The sequence below is a fragment of the Periplaneta americana genome, chromosome 8, assembly GCF_040183065.1.
Source record: "Periplaneta americana isolate PAMFEO1 chromosome 8, P.americana_PAMFEO1_priV1, whole genome shotgun sequence".
Classification (NCBI taxonomy): Eukaryota; Metazoa; Arthropoda; class Insecta; order Blattodea; family Blattidae; genus Periplaneta; species Periplaneta americana.
Window position 1 is genome coordinate 84,344,304 of NC_091124.1, and position 26,228 is coordinate 84,370,531.

Here is a 26,228-nt window from a genome sequence, read left to right on the forward strand (position 1 = left end):
GTAAATTGTGTAATGTCAGACTAAGGAGAGACAAAAAAGATACACTGAGACCTATTGCAACTCCCGAAAGCACATTTCACATATAGGCCTAGGCTCTAAATATATTTTTGTCTCTTAAGAGGGAAGAAATTCCACCTGTATCAGATTCACTTAGAAATAAAGAATCCGAGTTATTCCTAGATCTATGTGAAATGATGGTGGCTGTAAACATACCATTTAATAAAGTAAACAACCCTAATTTCAAACCTTTCATGGAAAAATATATCAATAGAGTACGGCCTACTGACTCAACGTTGGGGTAGTCTTACTTGAAAAAGTGCTACGATAGAATATTAAGTAACATTATACACCAATAATAAAATCTGGTTGTCGATAGACGAAGCCACTGATTCAGCTGGCAGGTGTATAGTAAATGTCATGGTCGGAACCCTCGTGACTGACAGTCCAGGAAAACAATTTCTACTAACTAGTGAGGTTATAGAAAACGTCAATTATTCGTCTATTGTCAACATATTTAACAAGGCAATGGATTTTTTATATCCTGCCGGAGTAAATAAAAAAACATATTCTTTCCTTTGTAACGGACGGGACTACATATATGCTAAAAGCAGCGACAGAAATTAAAGACAGTTGCTCCAAACTCATCCGCTTAACATGTCTAGTCCATGGATACCACTGGGTTGCTGAAGAGATACGGGCATCCTTTAATGATGTAGATTGTTTCATCGCTAACAGCAAAATAATATTTTTAAACTTTTCTTCACGAATGCTAACATTCAAGAAAATTGCACCCACTGTTCCTCTGCCTCCACAGCATGTTACTCGGTGGGGAACATGGCTTAACGCAGCAATTTATTATACCAAATATTTCTATATAATACTTCAGGTTATCAACTCCCTCAAGGAAAACTGTTCTGCAGTGAAGATTGTAAAATCCCTGGATTTGACGACCTTGAAGATTCATTTGGATTTCATAGAACATAATTTTGCTATTGTCCCTAAAACAATTAGGCCTAAACTTCTTGAAGCGTTGAACCAAGAAATGCCTGAAGCTCCAAAATTAATTGAGGAAATGATGAAAGTAATACATCAAGCATCCGCTTACTAGCTAGTAATCGTGTTAAACAGAAATTAAACTCAGTTTGTGTTAAAACAGTGGATATGCGATATTCTGTGACATAAGAAACATGCTAGCAGGGAAGAAGTTTACGGACACTGCTGGGGTAGCGAAGATAGATTTCAATGATTTAGTGTTTTATCGTTTTGCACCCATTACATCATGTGATGTAGAGCGGAGCTTCTCCCAATATAAAATATGTCTTGCCGACTACTGAAGAAAATTTAGTTTTGAGACCTTGAGAATGTGTATTGTAATAAACATGTTAAACGAACGAAAATTCTCATTACTTATATTGGATAATTTATATTGTATTTATTGCGGGGATACCATGTATTGTACATCATAAGTTGTGTATATTGTGTATGATTATTATGTATGTTGTGTAAGTATTGCACATGTGCTTACGAAAGAAGCCAAAAGAAAATGCATATTAATTTATTTTGAAAATTTCGCTTTATAGTTTTTATTTTAATTTACGTAAAGATTAATTTTTGTTCCTACAGAATTTTTGATAAATTAGTTGTCTTTCTTTGGAACGTCACTGTACAGCACCAGCAGACTGGACTGGACTTGGTTTCATGTACAGCTGTCAAAAAAAAAGTGGCCGCACTCGTGAACAGCGAATATTTTCAAAGTCCACTTCGGGTCGCGGCGATGTTACACGATGCATGTGCTTGTACAAGCAGTTCCGGAACTATTGAAGTGTTCCATATCTGCTCCTCGCAGACCAGCGGTAGAGTGCTTGTTTAATGATTCAAAGGTTGTGGGTTCGCGCCTTTTTCAAGTTTTCATTTTATTTTTAATCGTTCTTTAGCGATGTAAATGATATTCAAATTATCATTTATATCCAGTTATCGTTCTTGATGGATATCACGTTATTTATATTTTGTTATCGTTCTTTAGAGATATGAATAAAATTCAAGTCATCATTTGTATTCTGTTATCGTTTTATAACGATATGAATAATAATTATTACTATTGTAGCTACAGTATCTCCAATGGGGGTTAGCCCTATTTTACATATGTATGTTAGGGCTATAGTTTTATACACAAAAAAGATAAGCATAAAGAGAAATGGAAAAGAAAATTAAATTAGCTTACGCGATGTAAACAAAACATAAACAATCCGTAAATTAGGCATTGCGATTGCAAAACAAATATCAGGTATCAATTTGAAACATACAAAAACATTAACAACACACATACGTAACACTTCTATAACACAAATATACAGCTTTCCGTATCATACATCATAAATTAATACACAATAGTCACACAAACACAATCAAACTATAATTACGACATTGCGACGACATCAAGCATCCCATAACTGACTCACATACATAACAAATCAAGCATCCGTTGCAACACATACACTTCAACATAGTAAGCACACTTTTAAAAGTTACAAATTTGGCTCCAAGAAGAATAAATAGGACACTGTTACTAATTACTATTCTTCTACAATTTCTTAAATACATCTGTAATAAATCTGTGAAATTCCGATATGAATAATATTCACGTTTTTTATATTGTTATCGTTCTTTAGCGATATAAATAATATTCAAGTTATCATTTATATTGTTTTCCTTCATTAGCATTATAAAATAATATTCAAGTTATTTATATTGTTACTGTTCTTTCACAATATAAATAATCTGTATTTTATGTAGGTAATTATTATAACACAAATAAACATCTTTCTTTGTAAAATAGGTTATTTTATTTAGATAATTAAATACGTATTATATAATATCTTATATTAATTAAACAAACCGATATTTATCATTTATATTGTTTTATCGTTCTTTAGTGATACTGTATAAATAATATTCAAGTTATTTATATTGTAATCGTTCTTTAGCGATATAAATAACATAAATTTAATATTAGGTTTGGAAAAATCCAGTTGCATAATACTGCTATTAGTTTTTCTTTTTGTATTATACTACCTTGAACCACAATAAAATGAAAAGGAGTAACGAGAAATTGAACCTGAGACGTTGACATCTAAATTCCGACCTTCGTCCGCTGAGCTACGAGGGCAAAAGTGTGGAAACATTTTCGGAAAAATTGGCCCAATCACACTCTAAGATTTTCTGATGATTCGTAGAAGCTAGTCCAGGATGCGGGGGGCAAAGGCTAATTGAGATTTCCCGATCTCTGATAGGGTCAAACATCCTGATAAAATTAATATTTAACCCTTGCCATGACTTTCGGTGAAGTCCGGAGGGCCCAATTAGTCAAATCCACTCTCCTCATCGCCACGCTTGGGCCTCCTGGAATTTAATAAGATGCGAAAGAGATAGTGGTGTGCGGAAAGCAACGGGATGTTACCGCATTTAGGCCTATCCTTCCCAAGAAAAAACTGCAAACATGAACAAAGGAAGCTTTAAATAGAAGAAGAATGATCTTCTGCGGACCTCTGGAAAAAGAACTAAGGAAGAGACTAGTGAAGTGCTTTGTGTGGAGTGTGACATTGTATGGGGAAGGAACATGGACATTACGACGAAATGAAGAGAAACGAATTGAAGCATTTGAAATGTGGATGTGGAGAAGAACGGTACGTGTGAAGTGGACAGACAGAATAAGAAATAAAATTGTGTTTGAAAAAGTGAGTGAAGAAAGAATGATGCTGAAACTGATTAGAAAGATAAAAAGTAACTGGTTGGGTTCTAGTTGAAAAGAATAATAGACGACATTAGGATATGTGGTTCATATGCGGAGACTAAGAGGAAGGCAGAAAATAGGAAAGATTGGAGATTGCTGGGTTTGCAATGAAAGACTTGCCCATGGACAGAACACTTATGTATGTATGTTCAGAATGCCTGAAATATCGTGTCTAAAAACAGTCGCTATTTGCATAGAATAGTCAATTCCATGCCCACTCGACTGCAAGATGATCGAGATAAGAGGAAGATAGACTAAATATTGAATTATGGCTTTTTGTTTTGTTTTTTGAACGCTTAATTGTTTGAATGTTTTAAGGCTGACGCCAGTAAATTTGTTTTGTTTATGCCACGAAAGATATTTTTATTGAGAATAAACTCTTTTTTCTTTCCATTTGCAGCCACAATATCATAATGATAAAGTCATTGCATAATATATTAATGAACCTGATGTTAATTACTAAAATAATCTTAAAAGAGAAAGGAGCCATTATGTATAGTTTGTCTCTCTCAAAAACAGAACAAAAAAGAATATAAAAAGCACGTGGTTGTAGTCGAACGCAGGACCTCATGAATAACAGTCCTGAACGCTACCATTATGCTATCGATAACACACAGAATACTTCAATTATAACTATAGATATCAGGCAACGTGGGCCAACAACATGTAACATTGCCTGTCTCCGAATTGTAGCGAAGATACCCGAAGGGAACTTTGTTCCAGGAGAGCGGCCACTTTTTCTTTTGACAGCTGTACACATGTCTCTCCTTCTGCCGACTCCCATCCACCTCAAACACAGTGACAAAGCTGCCTATAGTATGGACTTAGTAAACTTATTCTATTGGGTCCAAAATCTCGATGTCTAATAATAACGTTGAAATATTAAACAGTTGATAATTTCTTGACATACACCAACGCAAAGGAAACTTTAAACTTCGATATTGCAGCACCATGATGAAGGATAAAGTCTTATTTTCTAAAATGACAATGCATTTTACTGATGTCTGCAATATTCAATGATCTTTTATGATACAACAAAGTTGAAATTTTAGATAATGCATAACAAAAGTGGTCTTCAAAATATTAATCTTTTAAACATTACATCGTTCTAATTATTTAAAGAAGTTAGAACATTCTAACACTAAATAATCGTTCCAATTTTTATGTTTGCAATCGAAAATTACAATTCTTCTGCTGTAACAGAAAACTCAGAAGACTTTATTAAACGTGTAACGAAACAGAAGTAGAACTCAACTGCAACGATGTGCAACAAAAATGTGACTTAACATAGAGGGCAAGTGAACTCTGAATGGAAGATAATCGTAAAACAAGAAGAGACGCAGTCACCTTATTCATATTGGCAAAGAGTGTGAACTGCGTGAAAAGTCATCTTCATCGTCTCAATATAACAAACCCTTACAATAACACCCGATATTATTATGATGAGGACCATCTTGTACAGTACGACGACCTGGATCAGTAGTAAGAACAATGGTGTCTGAAAAAGGACAATATAAAGTATTAAGACAATGCCAGCGTATATTAAATAGCGTAAAGCTTATTTTAAAGGAAACGAAAATATTATGTTTGAAATGTAACGAAAATGATTAGTAAAAATATACACCTTTAGGGCAGACGGAACAAATCTGTAAAACTTTATATTATATAAATGTAATAACTGCCAGCATATTAAGGGAAGAATATGTTTTGAGAAATCTTGACAATTCAGATGGTAAAGACATTTATACTTAGGAAAGAATTGGCTGAAAAATTCATAGGAAATGTGGAATTGGAAATGATATACGCAATCACTGAACGGAATATAATCTTCTTATTCTAAATTAAGGGTGTAGATTACTGCTGTAACACTTGGGCATAAATGGCCCCTTGTGCAGTCCATACACTGGAGATAGCCCAGAAGACCGCAATGTGTTACCAGCTTTGCTATGCTACTGGGATTAATTTCTTCAGAAGAGACAATCCTTGATAACAGAGATAACGATGCCTGATTTGGCTTTGACTTGGAGAATCCAGTAAAATGTGAAGTGATAACTCGGCCCCGTCCTATTAAAATTATCTATAAGGTCGTCTATCACTAGACACAACAGTAAGGATGATAAGATTCCCAGCTGGCACTCTCTTCTGGCACATAGTTATTAATGTTGTCATTAAGACATGCTTTAACAATTCATTGAGTGTAAAGTGTAGCCTGACATAGTCTACGGTGTCAATGTATTATCATATGCTCCTTTGATATACAGGAAAACCACAAAATACTGTGGCTCTGGTTTACTGCTCCTTCATTCCTTGAAACTAGGTTACGAAGAGCAGTATCAATGGATTTCACAGGCTGAAAGGCAGATTGTCTATGTCAGGGCTGGACACATTACATGATTCTGAGAAATGAGCTCTGTGTGCTTTAAAGAGCCGGTCTTGCGAGCGCTGTGACGTAAGCATACTGTACGTCATTCAGTATCGGTGCAGTGGTGACTCTGGCGAACTTTGAAGACGGAGCTTCCGCTCATACCCTAAAGCATCCCGCTACTCCCAATGCTTTTATTGTACCATGGGAGGAGGAGTTCTTTTTAGTAGAGAGCAGTGGATTAGCAAAGTGTTTAATTTGGCATAAAACACTCCAACTGATTAAGAAGTTCACTTCCAACGACATTATTCTTTACAACATGCTACTGAATATGACAAATATGTTGGTAATGAGCACCATAAATTCATACAACTTAAAGAAAATGTTTCTCAGGTACATTATATTAGAGTATCTATTTGATATTTATATTACATTATAAGTTATTATACATTTAGTAATATATAATTTTAAATTATACAAATATTATGATATATCATAGTATAGTATATTACAGTTTACTGGGCGTTAAAGCATAGGATGAAAATAAATGGTTCTAAAAGTAAATCTATAACATTTTGTAAAAACCGAGAGGAAACTAGTCTTAATTACGAATTCAGTGGTGTTGTAATTCCGCAAGAACAATGTTGTAAATACCTAGGAGTGTATTTAAACTCCAAACTTTCTTGGGGAGAGCATGTTGATAATGTTACGGGTAAAGCATGGAGGGCACTTCACTTTATTATGAGAATCTTGAGAAAGGCTAGCCCCAAATCGAGGGAAATAGCATATCTAACGTTAGTGCGACCGTTAATGGAATACGGAACTACATGTTGGGATCCCTATAGAATATATCAGATAAATTGCTTAGAAAGAATCCAGTATAGGGCAGCTAAATTTGTTAAAGGTAAAAGAGAAGATGGAAACGATACGATAAAAGAACTTAAATGGGAAACTTTGGAAAACAGACGTAGGAAAACTAGAATAACATCAGAAAGCATGGGTAGACATAACTGCTCGGTTAGAAAAGCCAACGTACTATGGTAGGAACGATCATGATTTTAAAATCAAATGTAGGAAACAGAAAATGGATGTAGGTAAATTCTCATTTTTAAATAGAACTATAAATGATTGGAATGACCTACCTGCAGCGGTCTTTGAGGGCTGTCCTTCCTTAAGGAGATTCAAGGATAATTTAAAAAGTTGTGTATAAAGTGCAAATTAAAATTAAGGTGACATTCAACATTTAATTTTTTAAGGTGACATGTATTTATCTAGCCTGACGAGTTTACTTCCTTGGTTTGAATGGTAAATTATTTAAAAATAGCATGTAAGAGGGCCTTAGACTAGAAATGTTTAGTTTAAATGTAGTTCTGTTTATAAGTATGCATAAGGATGTAATTATTTGACTTATTTGATCTGTTGTGTCAGTGAAGCGAGGTGAGTCAGTGAAGTTATGGTTTTACAGTGCACTGATCAGTTCCGATCAGTGATAATTTATAGCGTCAATGAAATGTGTTCTATAGTGTCAGTGAAATGTGTTACAGAGTGTCAGTGAAATGTGTGCTAAAGTGTCAGTGAAATGCGTCATAGTGCCACTACAGGGAATGTGATGAGAGTAAAGTGAAAGACTATTGAAACTTATGTAGGACCTATACATAATTATGTAGGTTGTATTGTAAAATTAGGTATTTTATTTATGTTTTCTTATTATTATGTTAAATTGTATTGTGTATAAAATTGTATATGTGTTGTAAAATTGTATTGTGTATTGTAAATTTTATTGTGTATTGCTTATCATTTTATTGTGTATTGTTAATATTGTATATACCACTGCCACCGGGTGCTTGCCCACTTGCAGTGTAAATAAATACATACATACACATATAATATGATATATATATATATATATATATATATATATATATATTACTAAATGTACTATAATAACTTATAATGCAATATAAATATCGAATAGATACTCTAATAATATAATGTACCTGAGAAACATTTTCTTTATGTTGTATTAATTTTATGGTCATATATTATATTATATTATATTATATTATATTATATTATATTAGGCCTATATCATATCATATCATATCATATCATATCATATCATATCATATCATATCATATCATATCATATCATATCATATCATATCATATCATATCATATCTCATACGATACCATATTATATTATATTATATATTATGCATTAACAGGATGACAATAATGCACTTAGTGAATCGGCTATGAGAATTACCTACAAAATTTGCCACGAAATTCCAAACGAATTGAAAACATTCAACGAAGGTGAATTCATCAAGCGATGAAGCAGGGGAAGTGGAAGCTATACGCCTGTCTCTTAGAACCGTGGTGAGAATATTGCAGTATGTGCGTATGGATTATGTAAATAAGCCTAATGTTTTGTGTGTGTGCATAGAGCAAAGTTTATTTCATTAAATTAATAAGAGTGTTATAAATTCTGTAATGTACAATGGATTGATGTAATATTCTTATAAACTATTACGTACTGACAGCCTGAATGACTAGAACAACCGTGGCTCTTGTTATATTAATGCAGGGAAGGTAGCTGTAATGCGAGTCCCCCACTGCGTGAGCGTTCTGCTCTGGCTTGGAATTGAAGTGCCTTGGGGAGCGAGAGCAGATCTGGCCGACTAAATAGAGCCGCTCTCATGCCCGGCCCTGGTCCATGTAGAGAAAAAATAAATAAAAGTTACTAAATTCATGTCAAAAAATATCGTCCATCGTACCGAAAGTTCTATTACACTTTAGTTATCGTAGATACATTTATATGTAGGTCCTAAAAAAAAAAAAAAAAAAAAAAAAAACATGACAGACAAAAAGAACGACATCAAGCATTTCTTCATATTTTTCGTTGCACCGACATACACTGATTATATTGAGACAAGAAGATATGAAATGTAAACCAAAATATTGATTCAAGTCGAATTGAAAATGACAAAGAATGAATAATGGAATGCACTTGCCCACATGGTAGGGAGGTTGAGATGGGCAGGGCGGAACTCGACATGCAGCCACCTCCACGTGGTGAGTTCTGGGTTGTTTCAGATCATAGAGAATGAAACAAGCAAAGAGCTGCATCTCAACTGTGAATGGTGGTACGAAAATGTACGGGATAGAAAGTGTTCAATAACAGTAATTTCGCACACTAAATCCTTAAGATATAAGGAATACAATCTTCATTCGCCACTTTTTCTTTATATTTAGTAAGAAATCGATTTTGTTTCTAGAAAAAAAATTGCTACATCGCAGCGAATTCAGTAGCACTTGCCAACAGACGGAAACACTCTTCCTTGCAGCACTGATGGCTGTCACGAGGAGACTGCCCTTACACCCTGTCCCTGAGGTGCTCAGGCTTAGGGTGAAGCACGTGTCTTGTAACAGCGTTGCAAAATATCCATTACTTAAACTGATTTATTATTAATTAAAGTATTCAAATAGTTAGTCTTAAACCGTAAATGTAACATAAGCATTATGCAAAATTATTTGTTGCAATTAAAAAGTGTAATGTAGGCATGTTTAGAAAATGTGTGTTTGTAAATGTGTAAATCTGTTTAAAAGATAGTGGGATCAAAAACACATAAAGTTATTATTTCTGAGAAATATAAGCGCAAAGGAATAACATAGTATAGAACTTTTTCATTTACACTATACTCAGGATTCTTCTCTCAAAGGATTGTCACCGCAATCCTTCCACTCTATATAAACTCATGTATCATGATCCACTGGATCTTGTGAGTTCTGTTGTATAGCGCTTCTCGACCAATCACCGATCAGTATTTCTCTCCGCTTCTTGTTGTTAGAATAGGGTTGTGGATGAGTATCTTGCATGTGCCTTGTTATTTTTATAAGTATCAGTGAATTTAGCGGCTGTAATTGAGCATTTTTAAGCGTAATATTATGGAAGAGAACGTATCATCGATTGGAGAGAGAGGACGACCACGGAAATGTATAGCACTCCAGAAATAACGAAAAGAAACCAGACCAAATTAGCAAGGTTAGTATTCTTTTCTGATCCTGTTTGGCTCTTACTTATGTATTCGTAAATTAAGCAGGGCCGAGTGTTCTATCACAATTATAATACAGTATATTCAAGTTCTACATGTAAGTATGATATTGATGGTGCTGTGAATAATAATCAATTGGACAATACTGAACATATGTGCGAATTGATGGAAGCTGATATTAATCTTGTGATATAAAGCAACGTAGTAACGAAAATTTGAGTTTTCATAAAATTTATAACCAGTACTTCTTTTGTAGGTTGTAAATGGAAGGGTCGACTCAAATAAGGGGAGAACCCGCTTTTCTGAAAAAATTCTCGTCTTTAGAATATTGTGTCATAATTGCAATAACTCTGGCAATAGCTTAGCCCACTGGAATTTAAATTTCCACCATAAATTCTCAGACTGTTCTGAGAATACCTAATTTCCGTATTCCAAGATTTGTGACATCCTTCTCTCTGACTGGACCCCTCAATTTATATTGTACTACAGCATATTATTTTGTAAAATGCACTTAACTGAAGAATTTAATAATCGGACACCTATTCTTTTTTCATTGAATTTAAAAATATGCTTGAGGCAATGTTCTTGTGTAATAATTTAATTTGTTACTATCAAATTCCACATGATCCCAACTTGCCACTTTCTAAACTCACATGTTCCAAACGAAGCACTCTCAGAACACTCAAAACTCGTGTGAGCCATAATTTAAAGTTAAATAACTTTTACGCCTGTACAAATAAATACAGTTACAAATCTGAATATTAGTTTTTAATCATTGCTCTTTCATTTATTAACCTTCATTGTGAAGAAAATGGGCTCCAAGTATTACAAATATGTTTTCCGTCATTTCTGAAAATTTTCCTTTTTGGAACAAGTGAGTTATGACTCTAACCGACTCAGTTGTGCTAAATATATAGACGAGTTCAAAGATGTTTAAGTTGAAACAAAACAACGAAACATCGCAAAAATTGTCTTCTTGTCCATTACTGTTTTTTGCAGGTGATCGGAAACTAGAGATCCACTGTTATTAAGAAAATATTTTGCTTCTCTTACAAATATTTGTATTGCGATAAGTATAATTTCACAAACAGAAGCTGTAAGCTCCTGAAATACTGTACTGCAGAGTTGGTGTTGCACTTGGCTCTGCGAGATTGAGTTTTGAAATGTTTTGTACCTTTTACAACCATTCTGACATGCTTATTTGTGCTGTGCTACACATTATTTTGTGATCCCCTATTGTAACATGTAATGTACAAATGAACACTGCGCTGAAATAAAAATAGAAAACACCAAAACAAAACGCAAAATACGCATTCGCACACAAAAAAAAAACAGAAACAGACCGACTCTCATTAACTAAAGCAGTGTACGTCACTTCCTCTATACTCTATGGACTATGGTCACTCTAAATTACATGCCACATCTGAAGTTCAGCTTCCTACCCCAGGAGTAGTATTAGGCCTGCTAGTAGTAGCAGTGTTAATGGCACTATTATTAGGAGCGGTAAATTATTGCTAGTAACAGTAGAGCTAATTGTAGTTTCAATATTATTATAATCATCATAATAATCATTATCTTTAATACATTACTACCAATAATAATTGAAATCGTATTATAGCGTTATTATTAGCAACATTAGTATATTTATCACTATTAATAGCAGACGTGGTATAATAACAGTATTATTAGTACCATTATTAGTAGCAATAATATTAAGTTAGCATTATTGATAGTAAAATAACTTTTTGTATTATAATTGAAGGGTTCAGAGCCATAGTGGGCCAAGCGCCATTTATTAAAAACGGAGAAAGCAAGGATTAAAGTCAAGTGAATACCATATTTTAATGAAGATTGACATATCATTGAGTTTTAATGTGTATACTTTATATTACTTGCTATATGTTTCCATTGAATTATGGTAGTAATTTAATTTTAACCCTTGTTTTCTACGGTTTTAGTAAATGGCGCTTAGCCCACTACGGAAGTTAAATTGATAACTAATCATAATGTGGATATTTAAACAAATTTTTGGAAATGGTGGTCGTTAATTTCGATACAGGCTTCAGTTCTTTTGTGCATATTTTATCGCACTATAGACTATAGACTACACCTAATTCCAATTAGCAGTTTCGTCCTTCGTACTAGTAACTCATGCTGAAATAATTCTGTACCTACTCTATAAAAGAGTACCTTTCGTACTGTAAATTCAATTTTCACTTGTGCCCGAACCGAAAAGATAAAATTACTCAGACATGCTATCTACTGTTCGTCCAAGTGGTTTTGTCGCAGGGTCGTAGAAAGGGGGGAAATCACGTGACAGTTAATTACTTAACGAGGTACTTTTATTTAAATTATTTTAAACAGTTGTATAATATTACGTAGACGTCCAATTGCTAACAGAAATTAATGTTTTCGAAAAAGACCTAAGACTGCCCAGCCACTAGCCTTTACAGAGGGACCAGCAGAAGCGGGGGGTGGACCGGGATGCGACGTAGGCAAACGGAGGACAGTACCTGTACGAAAATGATTCAATATTAGAAGCTCTTTCGTCACTGGAAAACGCGAACATATTTCTGGAAAGTACTATTCTCACTAACTCAGTACTGTTTACTATATGCGGCCTTGGTTCTGTGTGGAGGACGATTGGAAGTTTACTAGTAGACGGGGTGGGAGTGAAGTACATTAAAAAACTCCGGTACAATAAAAATTGAAGTAAAAATAAAATGAAGTCCCCGTATTATTAACAGCCATAGCAGTGTAGCAATATTTGTACAAATATTATCAGCAGGGAACGGATTTATATGGACTAAAAATATATGAAATATGTAAATATATATGTAGTTATTTTTACCAAAATATGGAATTAAATATGGATTTTTACCAAAATATGGAATTAAATATGGACTTAAAATTATAAAAAAATGACTATGTACGTTAAATATTGGTACATTTTAATCAAACTAAACAAAAAATATAATGGACGTACCTTATCTTCCAATGTAGTTTCAACAAAACACAATTTTTATTGTCTGTTACCATAACAATAGGTTACAAACATTTCTTTCAAGTGCTGAAAAGTGAATCTTCTTCTATTGTCTCTGAGGATAGATTTATACTGACTAAAAGAGCGTTCGACGTCACAAGAAGTAACTGGTACATAATTCAATTTCACAATGTCTGCTGGGGATAAGTCCAAGTTAATCTTCACTGTTGATTCACCACTCATCACAGCAACAACCTTTTGTAGTTCTTCATATCCAGGGTTTTTTGAAAGTACAGTGTCCACCTTAGCTCTTACTGCATCTGCAACTTTACCTCTACCACGATTCAGTTGTTCCACAGTACTATTTATAATTTCAAAACTTTCAGATAGTGAAAGGTGCCTATTTTGGAGACTTTTGAGCGTTTTTATGATGCATGAAAATGTATGCTGAATGTGAGCTAAGTCATTCTTCACACTTATGTCACAGGTAACTGTTTTCGCAGTATCAATTGAGACTGCATCTTCAGAGTCCAATGCAAGGAGAACATTGTTAATAGAGTCTATATGTTCGGCATAATATTCAACTGCTTCTAGCCATGTACCCCATCTAGTTAAAATTGGCTTTGGTGGCAATGGAATTTCAGGGTACATTTCTTTCAACACGTTAACTCTACTGGGAGCTTTGAGAAATACTTTTTTCACTGATGAAATCAACAAATCTACTTTAGGGAAATTGTCTCTGACCACTTCTGCCACACGATGAAATGCATGCGCCACACAAGTAAAATGAGTCAATTTAGGATATACAACAGATAATGCTTGTCCAGCTTTGACCATATAAGGGGCAGCATCGCTAATAAAGAATAACACATTATCGTACATAATACCCTTTGGCCACAGGATACCCATAGCTTCGTTGAACAGTTTAACTATAGTTTTGTTATTGCACTTTTCTAGAACATCACAATGTAAAAGAATTCGTTCAGAATATTGTTCACTTAACAAACCGATAACTACATTACCAACAAGTCTACCTTCTTTGTCGGGAGTCTCATCAATGGAAACCCAAATTGAACTATCTTTAATTTCATCTCTTATCTTCTGTATTGTCTCATCGTAGTTGGATGGAGCATACGTCTTCCTAAGTGTTGACTCATCCGGGATTGTATGTTGAGTATATTTTTCAAGGAATTCCCTGAAGACCTTATTCTTTAGTTTGTAGAGAGGAATATCAGCAGAGATGAGAGAACGGCACAGGTCGATGTTAAACTCAGATCTTACATTCGATGTTGTTGGTTGTGTTAAAAACAATTGTCTCTGCTTGGAATTTAGTTGTTTGTTGGCCTGATGTTTACTAGTTGTAATGTGTTGTTGCACCAGGAACTTTTGTGTAGATGATACTGCACACTGACACAAATTACAAAATAATATTTTATTGTCAGTTGATAAACCATCTTCTTTAAATTCTGAAATGTAACTTGTTAGTTTTGATTTTAAATTGACTGAATGACGTACTTTTGGCATATTTACCGTCTTTATAGTATGATTTACAAAACTGAACCTATGTGTACTCTGACTGGCATTTAACTGTTGAGCTGCACAACTGAAGTCTGTTAAAAATTTTAAATTAAATTAATACAGTTTTGTAACTTACTTTCCCATTGTTGATAGGACTGCTAATTTTCAAATAACTCTGATGTTAAAGGGATTACTGAACATGTGTTTAAATCTCTATTGTTGAAATGTATTTTTAAAAGTTAATGGAATTTTGTTTTGTTTTATTGTTAAACCTAATATAACATGGACTGTTTTATATGAAATATGGAAAATATATGGAAATTAACGAAAATATGTACTAAACTCTAAAATATGGAAAAATATGGAAAATAAAAGTAGGATTTTTCAACCCTACACATTGTGAAACATAAAGATAATGCAAAATATAAATTATATTAGCTTTATAAGTAAATATGTATTTACATATAAATCCTTTCCCTGATTATCAGTATTGCTGATTGCACTATTATTATTAGTAGGACTCTATAGTTGATGAAATGTCATTTTTTGTGAGATATACACAATGCAGGATGAAATATAAACTCGTTTCACTTCAACACGAACCAATATAGCCTACTTTTATTTTGTTTTTGTTTGTTTCTGCATTTTTCGGTCTTCTATTATCTATTAGTCATTTTGTAGTGAATATTCCCCTTTTTGTTTGCTTTTTGTCCTTTTCTGCTTTCGAACGGACCTTTTCCTTCACAGTGTAGTCGAAGTCTATAGGTTTATTAGAATCTACAGCAGATTGCCTACGCAATTCGATTGCTTTATATCGGAATTTTTCTTATGGTTTCATCAGCCTTGACTCATGATCACATGTATTACATGCTTTCCCCAATTCAAGGCATCAGAACAAATACTGCAGCCGCAGTGCCTGCAGTCAGCAAATTGTATTTCACAAGTGAAGACGTGAAAGTACCGAAAGTAAAGGAATCGACTATCCTTCAAATCCGAGACCCTATGAATGGAGCTTACTCTTTAGTGCAATGCTGAATAAGAGGTATATCTGGGAATTTCAGTTCCTCCTAATATTTGAATGTGCATTGGTGTGATTTCGGTGGCATTCAATATTATTATTTGTTTATTTGTTTATTTATTATTATTATTATTATTATTATTATTACATTTTAAAAAATTACAAAACACTTCGACTTTGACACTCGTTTTTAATTATCATGTTCGCGCTAAATTGGAATATGCCTCAGTAATTTGATCACCCACTTGCAAATCATATAGTAATCAAATTGCAAAAATTGAAAAACGATTCTCAAGATATCTGTATTTTATAAAATTTCATTATTCGGCCCTCCATAACAAAATTTCGTACAACAATCTACTTCCTCCTGCAAGACGTAGGTTACTTGCTGAGCAATTTTTATTATATAAAATATTCTACGGTCTACTGGATAATAGCGAAATATTATCACAAATCCAGCTTAACGCTAGAACATAACATTTAAGAAATCGTCAATTGTTATATTATAAAAAAAACCAAACACTTCAGCACATAAAAATTCACCAGTGTTAAAGATGTGTCCAAATTTCAATGAAATATGTAAAACATGGGATCTTGATTTCAGAATTTCTTACATGAAATATGAACATTTTCTTATAAATATACTGAAGACAGTAGATTTTAAATAATATTGCCATTTGTTACTCTGTAATTTGCCATTTATAGGTACATTTTACATTTTTTGGTTATGACATCTATATTTACCTATTTTTCATTTGTTTTCATTTTGTATTTTATATATATATATATATATATATATATATCTGTGTCTTTTATTTACTTAGTATCTATTGGTCTGTCTTTTTTTTTTTTTCATTTTTCGTTTGTATTTACATTTGTATCTTGCATTTGTATCTGTTTTATCTCTTTCTTCATGTTATCTCTAATTTTACGTTCTAAGTAAATATTTGTACTGTCTATTGTAATTAGGGCTTGCCCTGTTGAATGAATGAATGAATGAATGAATGGATGAATGAATGAATGAATGAATGAATGAATGCATGAATGAATAAATGAATAAATATTATATTATTATTGCTATTATTATTGTTATTATTACTATTATTATTATTATTATTATTATTATTATTATTATTATTATTATTATTATTATTATTATTATTAAAATCTAGGGTCAATTTTTTTAATTTTAATGTCATATTTTCAGAAATTAAAGTCATTTTCTGTGATTTTAGGCCTTTAACTTTCGACCTCTAGTTATTACTAATGGGAATAATAGCTAGTAATAATTTAACAGTATTTCCAGCAGTTCATAAGATTATTAGAGCTGCAATAAGCAGTGGTGTTATTAGTGGCAGTGTGAGAGCAAGTGACAGTTATATTAGGCCTAGTAACATCAGAATAATTAATAGCGTTATTAGCAGTTGTAATAACAATTTCTAGGTTATGATGAATGTTCAATGAAGTATGCTAGGATATTAGTAGGCGAAATAGAAGGACCCGATATGAAATTACACAGACAGAAATTCCACTTAATCTGCCGGTATTCGAAACCGGGTATCTTGCCTAGAAAACGTAGGCTACACTATAACACTTAGTGTATGCCTAATGCTCGAAATATGCCTGAGCCATTATATGTACTAAAAATTAACTTAGCTGCAGTTTGAATATCTTCTCCATGTACTCATAGTATCTGCTATTGATCTGATCTCTTTCAATATCACTTTCTTCTTTTATTCCATTCAATTCTCGTATAAAAGTGTAGTGGCTCGAGAGAGATCTTACTGCATTTCCTGAACAAACATCTGCAAAAATGTTTGATGTGAAAGAGAGATGTAATTAAAACATCGATATTGGCCGGGGTTCTCTGTGATCATCAATCATGTATGACAAAGTCTTGCATTAAAGGCTTGGAAGCTTCTGCCAACCATTGGAGTATTAGGGAGTAACGAATTACAATACATAAATAACGTGGGAATGTATTGAAAGCAGGGTCAATGCACCACGAAAGTGATCGCTTCCCTTTCTGTAGAGTCTTCCGACTAAAGGAGTAAATAAACAACAATCTATCAGCTAAGTGCTCTTAAAAGTTCGACTTCCGAATCAAAATAGATAAAGATGGGAGGAAGAGGAACATTTAACTTTATTTTAATTTAATTTTACTGAGCATAAGGGGAAAATATTGTGGTCTTGTAAAGAGTTCATTTCAATAATTTCACGGAATTAAAAGTTTATCATCATCATCATTAATACCGAAGAAGTGATTGTGGACATGTTATCTTTCTGTGTACAGGCATAGCCATTTCTCATAGTACTATTGGGAGGGCTTATATTTACTTGAAAATGAAGAACATAGAACATAGCTTTATTAAAAATTGTTCTTTACTTGAAATTCAAACGTGCAATGATATTCGGGTAAAAGTTAAATATGCCTATAGTCGTACAGATTTTCGTCGTGATTATTTCATTACGTAGAATATAATAGCAAATGAATTAGAGAAATTAGTATCAACAAATTATTTAAGAGAAATTAATTAGCACATAAATAATTATTTATAATTTTATTTGGCGCAGTAAAGGTCATATCCATCAAATATTTGAAAAGCAATTCATGTTTGAACACCTAATACCCAAAAGTCTATTTCTGATTTTCCAAATGCTGAAGTACTGTACTGTAGGGTAAAGTTGCCTAATGCCGTGATATCCCTAATCCCGTGATACTTTTTTAAACTGAATGTCAGTCGAAGCTTTGCTGTTCGATCATAGCGCCAGACATCTTTCTCGAAAGAGTGCGTCTTTCACCTACTTTTGAGACATCGGTGAACTTTCAAGTAAGACACCCAATGATGCTATAGTCAGTAAAAAAAACGTATCGCGGAATTAGAGTATCACGGCAATAGGCAACTTTACCCTATACCTGAGAAGAAGAAGTGAAGTTTGTAGTCGTGCATGTTATCCAAGAATGTTGAGAAAATTATATTTACATATCTTCCATTTTTCCCTTTGCGAAGACTTAAATGAAGCGAGGGTTAGGCCTACACTTTGTGATGAACTGGAATGCATTCTTCATTCCAGCAGATTCACAGAACGGCCAATATGATCATAGGTAAGGAGAAAGCAGTTCTCCCAACGCAATCGGCATTATTATACTGTAGTAGACAAACTGCACTTTGAAAAAAAAAAAAAAGTAAATTTTCGCATATACAATAATTGTATAGGCATACATTAGATCTTTCCACACTCGCCGATGTAGAACGTAAGTGGCAGTACAGTAGTGGCAAAAAAAAAAAAAAAACCGGACCGACCCTTGTAGCTGATTTCAGAGCCTTGTTCACTCCAGAGCGTGATAGACTGGTAACTAAGACTTTCGTGGTTCGAATCCTGCCTGGGAAGGGAACTTTTTTTGTTCCTTATTCAAATTTATTCCCAATACTTTTCGACTGCAGTGATATTTTACCAAAACATGAATTTTACCAGCTTATTTTCTAATGGCTTTCGAAATGGGCTACGTCAGCAGTCGAAACTACAATAATTTCAATAGATTACTCGCTATCTTGTGAATGCGGGCGTGGCATGCGCCACTACTGTACATCATGGAAAGATAAAATATATTCACTGTATAAACGTCAATGTTAACTTATACTTTAACTTAAGCTTATGCTGTAAAAACGAGAAGAGACCTTGTGCAAGAAATCGCAGGAATGAAATTTCTAAGTAAAATATATGGGTGACATCAGAAAAAAATATAATTTTAACATACTCAGGAAGAACAACAAACAGGATAACTAGAGACCAGGAAAATATTAAGAAAATTCTGCCAAAATATGAACTAGGTAACTACTTTTTTAAACTGAAGAGAAGAAATAAAAAATATACTAGTTCTTACAGTATATTGGCCGGACTTAACACTGTAGCGTTTCAATATTTTCTGGCACAAGAGGGTAGATAAGGAAGAATAGATAGCAATTCAGTTAAAACAGAAGAATAGAAAGTAATCAACATATACTTCGCAAATGAATACATTAACGTAAAAGAGTGGTATAATTATATTAAAGGAATGGTGGAACGAAAAGCAGAAATGTAAAGGTCTACCATAACAATAAATTGTAAAGTTGGCTGACAAATAAATTCAATATCAATATCAATACCGTATAGAAGGGGACTAAATATAATTATTCTTTTGAGAGAAGAATTAAAGAGGGGAGTTAAACATAAAGGTATAATAACATTACGGTTGTATGTGAAAAAAATTAGAGGTATTCATACAAATAAAAACGAACAAATGGCAACACTGCAGCACGTAATCACTTAACAGTAGTAGTTGAGTCACAAAATTACGTACATAACTGCACAAAAAGTTCAGTAACCTAACGTGTCACATAGGGACATTGGTGGTTGTGCACTTCCTCCTTCTACTCTATTATTCAGCGTATTCCGAATCTCACCGGACAGGTGGACATCAATGACGTCACGCTGCAGCGGAATAGGATCAAAACTGCTGGAAGGTTCAATGGCTATTATGGCTGCTGTACAAGTTGTTATTGTGCTACGCTAGCAAGATTTTGGGAAATTTCCATACTGTCATCTCGCTCAAAGAAAAGAGAGCGTAAACAATTTATTTCTTGAACGGTAGTAATAACTGGTCCGTTGACATGTTCGCTCATAAGCCATTAACATATTTTTACGTTATGCTAATTATAAACAATACAGCAGAACACACTGCCATGACACAACAGTGCACGATGTCATTCGTCTGCTAATTCCCGCCCTATACAAGAACCAATCAGGTTCACTGATGGCGGCTGATGGAGACTGCCACCACCTCTGCAAGCTGATGGCACCGGTGCGACACAGGTGGAGCATCAGTGACATCATCGTTGAAATTCGGAACACCGTGATGCCATCAGATTTGCTCAGCGCTGAGATTCGGAATACGCTCCTCGTTTCTGACTTGCTTTGTCGTCACTGGATGCACGGTTGCTACAGCTTTCTGTCACATCTTTGTTGCCGATCTTAAGTGAAATTACGGCCAAACCTTCAATGGTACTCAACAAACCAATAAACGAAACACTTGTTATTTGTTCTATAGAATCGCTCAACATTACTTCTTCAATGTTCCCCGTTTTCCTGGATTATGCATTTCAAAATTCATCTAAAAATGCTACTCTTTCCAAAACCTGTTGACAAAAGACAAAAATTATATTAGAGTTTTATGTTTAACTCACTGCCCTGATTATCTCTCTAAAGGACCCCATTTAATCCTCTTCCATTTTGTATAACTTGAGAAGACGATCTCTTAGGTTACTGTAGTAAGAATAGGTCTACTTCCTATGAACATGGGAAACAAGTTATTTTACTAACAATTTCATATTAGTGTAACTCTAAAAATATTGAGATTAGGACACATGTTTATATGACTATTTTTGCTCAGAATATCTTCGAAAATAAGCTCCGTAAGTGGCGGTAAATCCTCGTGAATCACCCTGTATTGCTACTTCGTACATATTGAACCACGCCTCCATAAACATCAGATATCAGATATATCTGAATCATAGCTGTGGTGTGGGAAGCAATATATATATGTCCAATCACAGAAGCCTTTAAAGCAGAAAAGACAAATTTAAGAGCAGCGTCTCTTGATAACCTCTGTAACGGTATCCTGCACGTGTAATGCATGGCGCGTGGTTCAATAGGAGAGTACAGATGAGGAGACGAGACTGACATGTGAGCTGTACGAGAGGAAAAGGATGAACTACCAGAAAGAGAGTTCGTTTCATGATGGTTGATATTATACGAATCTACCAATACGGAAGTTCATCTCACAATAAAACCTATCTTTCCCCTCCATACCCATTGGTGATATAGCCACGGCATATGATAAGGTCACAGGACTGGTCTTGCCTCCTCTACTATACTTGTCTCCATCAGGTAGGCCTATAATTAGATAAAAACTGGAATATTTAAATTTCGTAACGTTGTAAACAATACTTTCTTAACCGCAATGAATACTGTATCTACTGAAATATGTGTGTGTCTAATGCCTACCCACTTCACTTTGCGTGATTCGGGTTCCGCATACTGCGGATAGATGGCAGGACTGTGACCCATTTTCAAGTTGCACACCACTTCGGCGGGCCACGTTATGTATGATGTGTAATGTGTATCTGTGAAGAGTTATGTCGTGTACTGGGGTGAGTGTATGTTAATTGTTCGAGTAAGTGTAGTTTAGGGAATGGGAGAGGATTATAATAAAGGTGAGAAAGGAAGAAGAGGAAACCCGGTGCCAGCACGTAACCTATTCCTGTCTAGGGTTACCATGAGAAGAAATTCTATAGGAGGACATGGAATCTAAAATAAGAGGACATTGTTGAAAAAAGGAGGACTCTTTAAAAATTGGTATGAACAAAATTAAAGATAAAAACAATGGCTCAACTTAGTTTTCTCACTAGTTCCTGGATCAGTAGACTATTACATCTGTACCCTACTTATTGGTGGAGCCCACTTTGTGCACAAGAGCCTGAAGAGACAAACTTCTATCTTGTACCAAATAACTATGGAACTGTTCACAGGACATGTCGTTGAAATTATATTTCACCATGATGATACCTCTGACTGTCTCCGTTAGCATGCGATTTCGTTCTTTTGTCCATTGAGCAGATATTAGGGAAAATACTCTCTCAGCACGTCCATTGTGACTTGGGATAAATAAATAGCATTGACATATTTTAAAGAGTTCTGAGAAAGTTTCAGTGCTCGCTGAACTGTTGGAATTGAAGAATTTTCACAATTGTTTATCTAAACTTAAATCTTTGTCCAAATTAACTTGATTGACACATCTTTGTATATTTAAGAATAAAATTGATAAAATAGCTTAGAATCATGAATAATTACATTTTTAAGTGTAAGAATTCAATGCATATCAATAGGTCATCATATTTTATGTTTTTATGTGCTCCAGCTTCAACCATTGAAGACAGTTAAATTTATTCACAGGTTTTCACTATTTGTTTAGATATTCTATGCATAATATCGCACATTATTCAATATTCATATGAATTCTAGTTGAAATGCGAAATGCCGGACATTTGATTTTTTTTAATGCCTGCCGGACAGGAAAAAAGAGGACATGTCCTCCTTTTGCCGGACGGATGGTAACCCTACTCCTGTCTAATAGCCCCAAGGGGGCCGCCAGGCTTAACGTCCTCATCCGACGAACGAATCACTATCAACAGTGACATATGCCTTCCCTTCATATTCACTGCGGAGAGATTTGGAGTTTAGCCCAGGCATATTGGTGCACAATCTAGTGATTAGAAGTTGTGCACCGCCATCACTCCTAGTCTCGAGGTAGAAATTATACAAGAAATTTTCTGACCCCGCCGGGAATCGAATCCGGGCCGGCTAGTCTGGAGGCAGACACGCTACCACAGAGCTAACTCGGCGAAAATTCTACTGAAATATAGTTGACGTCATTTTTAGCGTATAGTGCATATAAATCCGGGCTCTAATTATCAGTCTGTAAGTTATCGGATTCAGTATTATTGGGTGTTGTTAAAAGCAGTAGTTGAAGTGAAACAATCTCAGGTGTGAATTGCGCGGTAGCAATTTAGGTGAGTGTCTTGTTTAAGTTCTGCGACTTACCTGCTCTCATAACTTGCTGACACACATATGAGACAGACAAGTTATCACATTGAGCTATATGTTTAGTGAACACAAACTTATGCTCTCCACTGTTCTGTGCTACGAACGATGCCGCAACGACCCAACTGCTGTTACTGGACAGGTGTAAACTTGTACAGTCAGCTCATAAAAGAAACTAGTGTATTCATACGCTAAGTACTGTTTTAGGAAATAATGTTTGTTTATATTATAAGTAACATTTACGTGATTTTTAAATAAACTGACCAATATAGTAAATTATAATTGTAATAAACAAAACACAACAATAAAAACTATAACCTCTGTTCTAACATAAAAATGACGAATGTCATATTCCGCAGCCCTCTTTAAATCCATCAGACCTACAATGAATGAGTATGCACACTTTAAAATATTCAAACGAATTCTTTTTTCCTTTTGGGTAAGCAATGATCGTACTTCGGGAAACTTCTTTCAATTTAACAAGAAGCTACATATTTATGCACAGGCCTATATAAAAAATGTGATACATCAATGTGGGTACTGGCAATATTCTCGTCTACCAAAACATGCGAACATAGCCTACTAATATTGTAATGTAGTCAGATGGGTTGGGGTGTGTTGTGTGTTTAAGATATGGTTGTATGTTTCAATTTGCAATACAGGTAGGTAGGAAACAGTTCAATCAGTCTAATAATCGATACCTAACCATGTTACTATCGGGATTCTTTTTCTATCATCTTCTGCGCTGACTGTATCGAATGTGTCGTAACCGTGTGCTGACATCTATGACTCATATCACAGCTAACCTGTTGTCTTCACTCGGTGACCAAACACTGGTCTTTATTAATAACATAGTCATATTATTAATGAGTTAAGCGACTGTAAGGTAGGCCTATTCCAATTTAAAATTAATTTTTAATTATTAAAGGGTCAATACACGAATCCATGGTCTACAACAGAGCATTAAATGTAAAGCTACACAAATCCATGTTGCAGTTGCATTCATTATGACTTTACAGAAAAGTAATGAAAACATTGATAGATGTGTCCGCCGAGTTAGCTCTGTGGTAGCTTGTCTGCCTTCAGACTAACCGGCCCGGGTTCGATTCCCGGGAGGTTCAGAAATTTTCATGTAAAATTTCTACCTCGGGACTAAAAGAGATGGCAGTGCACAACTTATAATCACTATATTGCGCATCAATATGCCTGAGTTAAATCCAAAATCTCCCCGTAGTGCATATGAAGAGAAGGCAAAATGTCACTGTTGATAGCGATTCGTGCGTAGGATGGGGACGTTAAGCCTGGTGCTATTCGACAGGAATAGACTACTTGCCGGCACCGGGTTCCCCTTCTACCTTCCTCATTTTCATCAAAATCACTCATTCCATACACTACACTTACACGAACACACAGATACACTCACCCTAGTACACGACATAACTCTCCATAGATATACATTATGTACAGCGTGACCCGCCGAAGTGGTGTGCAACTGGAAAATGGGTCACAGTTGAGCCATCTATCCGCAATATGCGGAACCCGAATCACGTAAAGTGAAGTGGTTAAGCATTGGATACATGCATATTATATGCATTGATAGATGTGAAAATAGTCGCTGGTATTCTACACCGGTAGAAATAGCACTTATGTCACAAAATCTATATACAGAATTATATTTACACACTTGAATAATTTCGAGGTGTTGTTTGACCTTTGGTTTAACGTACCAACACTCTACCAACTGAGCTACCCGGGAACTCTACCAGACACCGATCCAATTTTTCCCTCTTTATCCACGGACCTCAAAGTGGGCTGACAACCGTCAAGCAACCAACATTGAGTGCACACTAACTCCGTGTGACTTAATTGTGGCTTTCTGTTAACGAACAGTGACGTGTATTATGCAAATCAAGCTTTTAGGTATAACTCCCTGTGAAGTTGATTTGAATAATTTCGAGGGAAAAATTGCATGTACACACTTGTTAGAAAATGTGTACGGTATGACGAAAGCACGAAATCATTTGCATCGAGCGAAGTCTTATATAGAACTATACTTCATTCCATAATGTCTGAAGGAGAAGTAAACATTACCGGCAGAGGAGGAGAGAAGTATAGTTGCTATTCAACCAATGGCAGAGATCTCATTCCACGCTAGACTTGAAGTTGGTCGGTCTGAAACATTCTATACCCGCCCAACTTTAAGACAGGCGTGGAATGAGTCCCTGCCATTGGTTGAATAGCAATACTTCTCTCCTCCTCTGCCGGCAATGTTTACTTCTTCTGTCAGACATTATGGAACGAAGTATAGTAAGAATGGACTGACTTGTTAATCAGTCAGAGAGTTGAAGCACGGTTCACAGGAGTGATGTTCTCAGAAATAAAAAACCTTCAATAAATTTTCAACTGTTAACCAAGGTATAAGACATGTTCTTATCACAGAAGACTGAGGGATCACTTCCTCATGTTACGTACGTTAATCATGAATCACCCTGTGTATGTACGAATGTAATAAGTAAGGAGAGAATTAATGTGGTGCTTGAAAGTAAACTCCTGTAGAGTTGCCTTGCTCATCTCTCAACATCAAAGCTGTGTTACATCTTTTGTTTGGAAGAGCTACGAGGAAGTGGATGCTGCTCAGGGATTATGTGGTACACAGATGACTGCGAGTGTTATCAGAAAGCGGCTCGTGTAATGTCTCCTAACACTCGAAAATAATAGCGTGGTGACACCGCAGCGGGTTAATCCCTCCACGTCAGCGGATATCCGGGGCCGAGCGCCATCTGCCGCGCGCGAAGAACTGGGTCACGTGTTATTACTCAAGAGGTCAGGAAGACTTGCGCGGTTTCCTTCCTCATAGGCT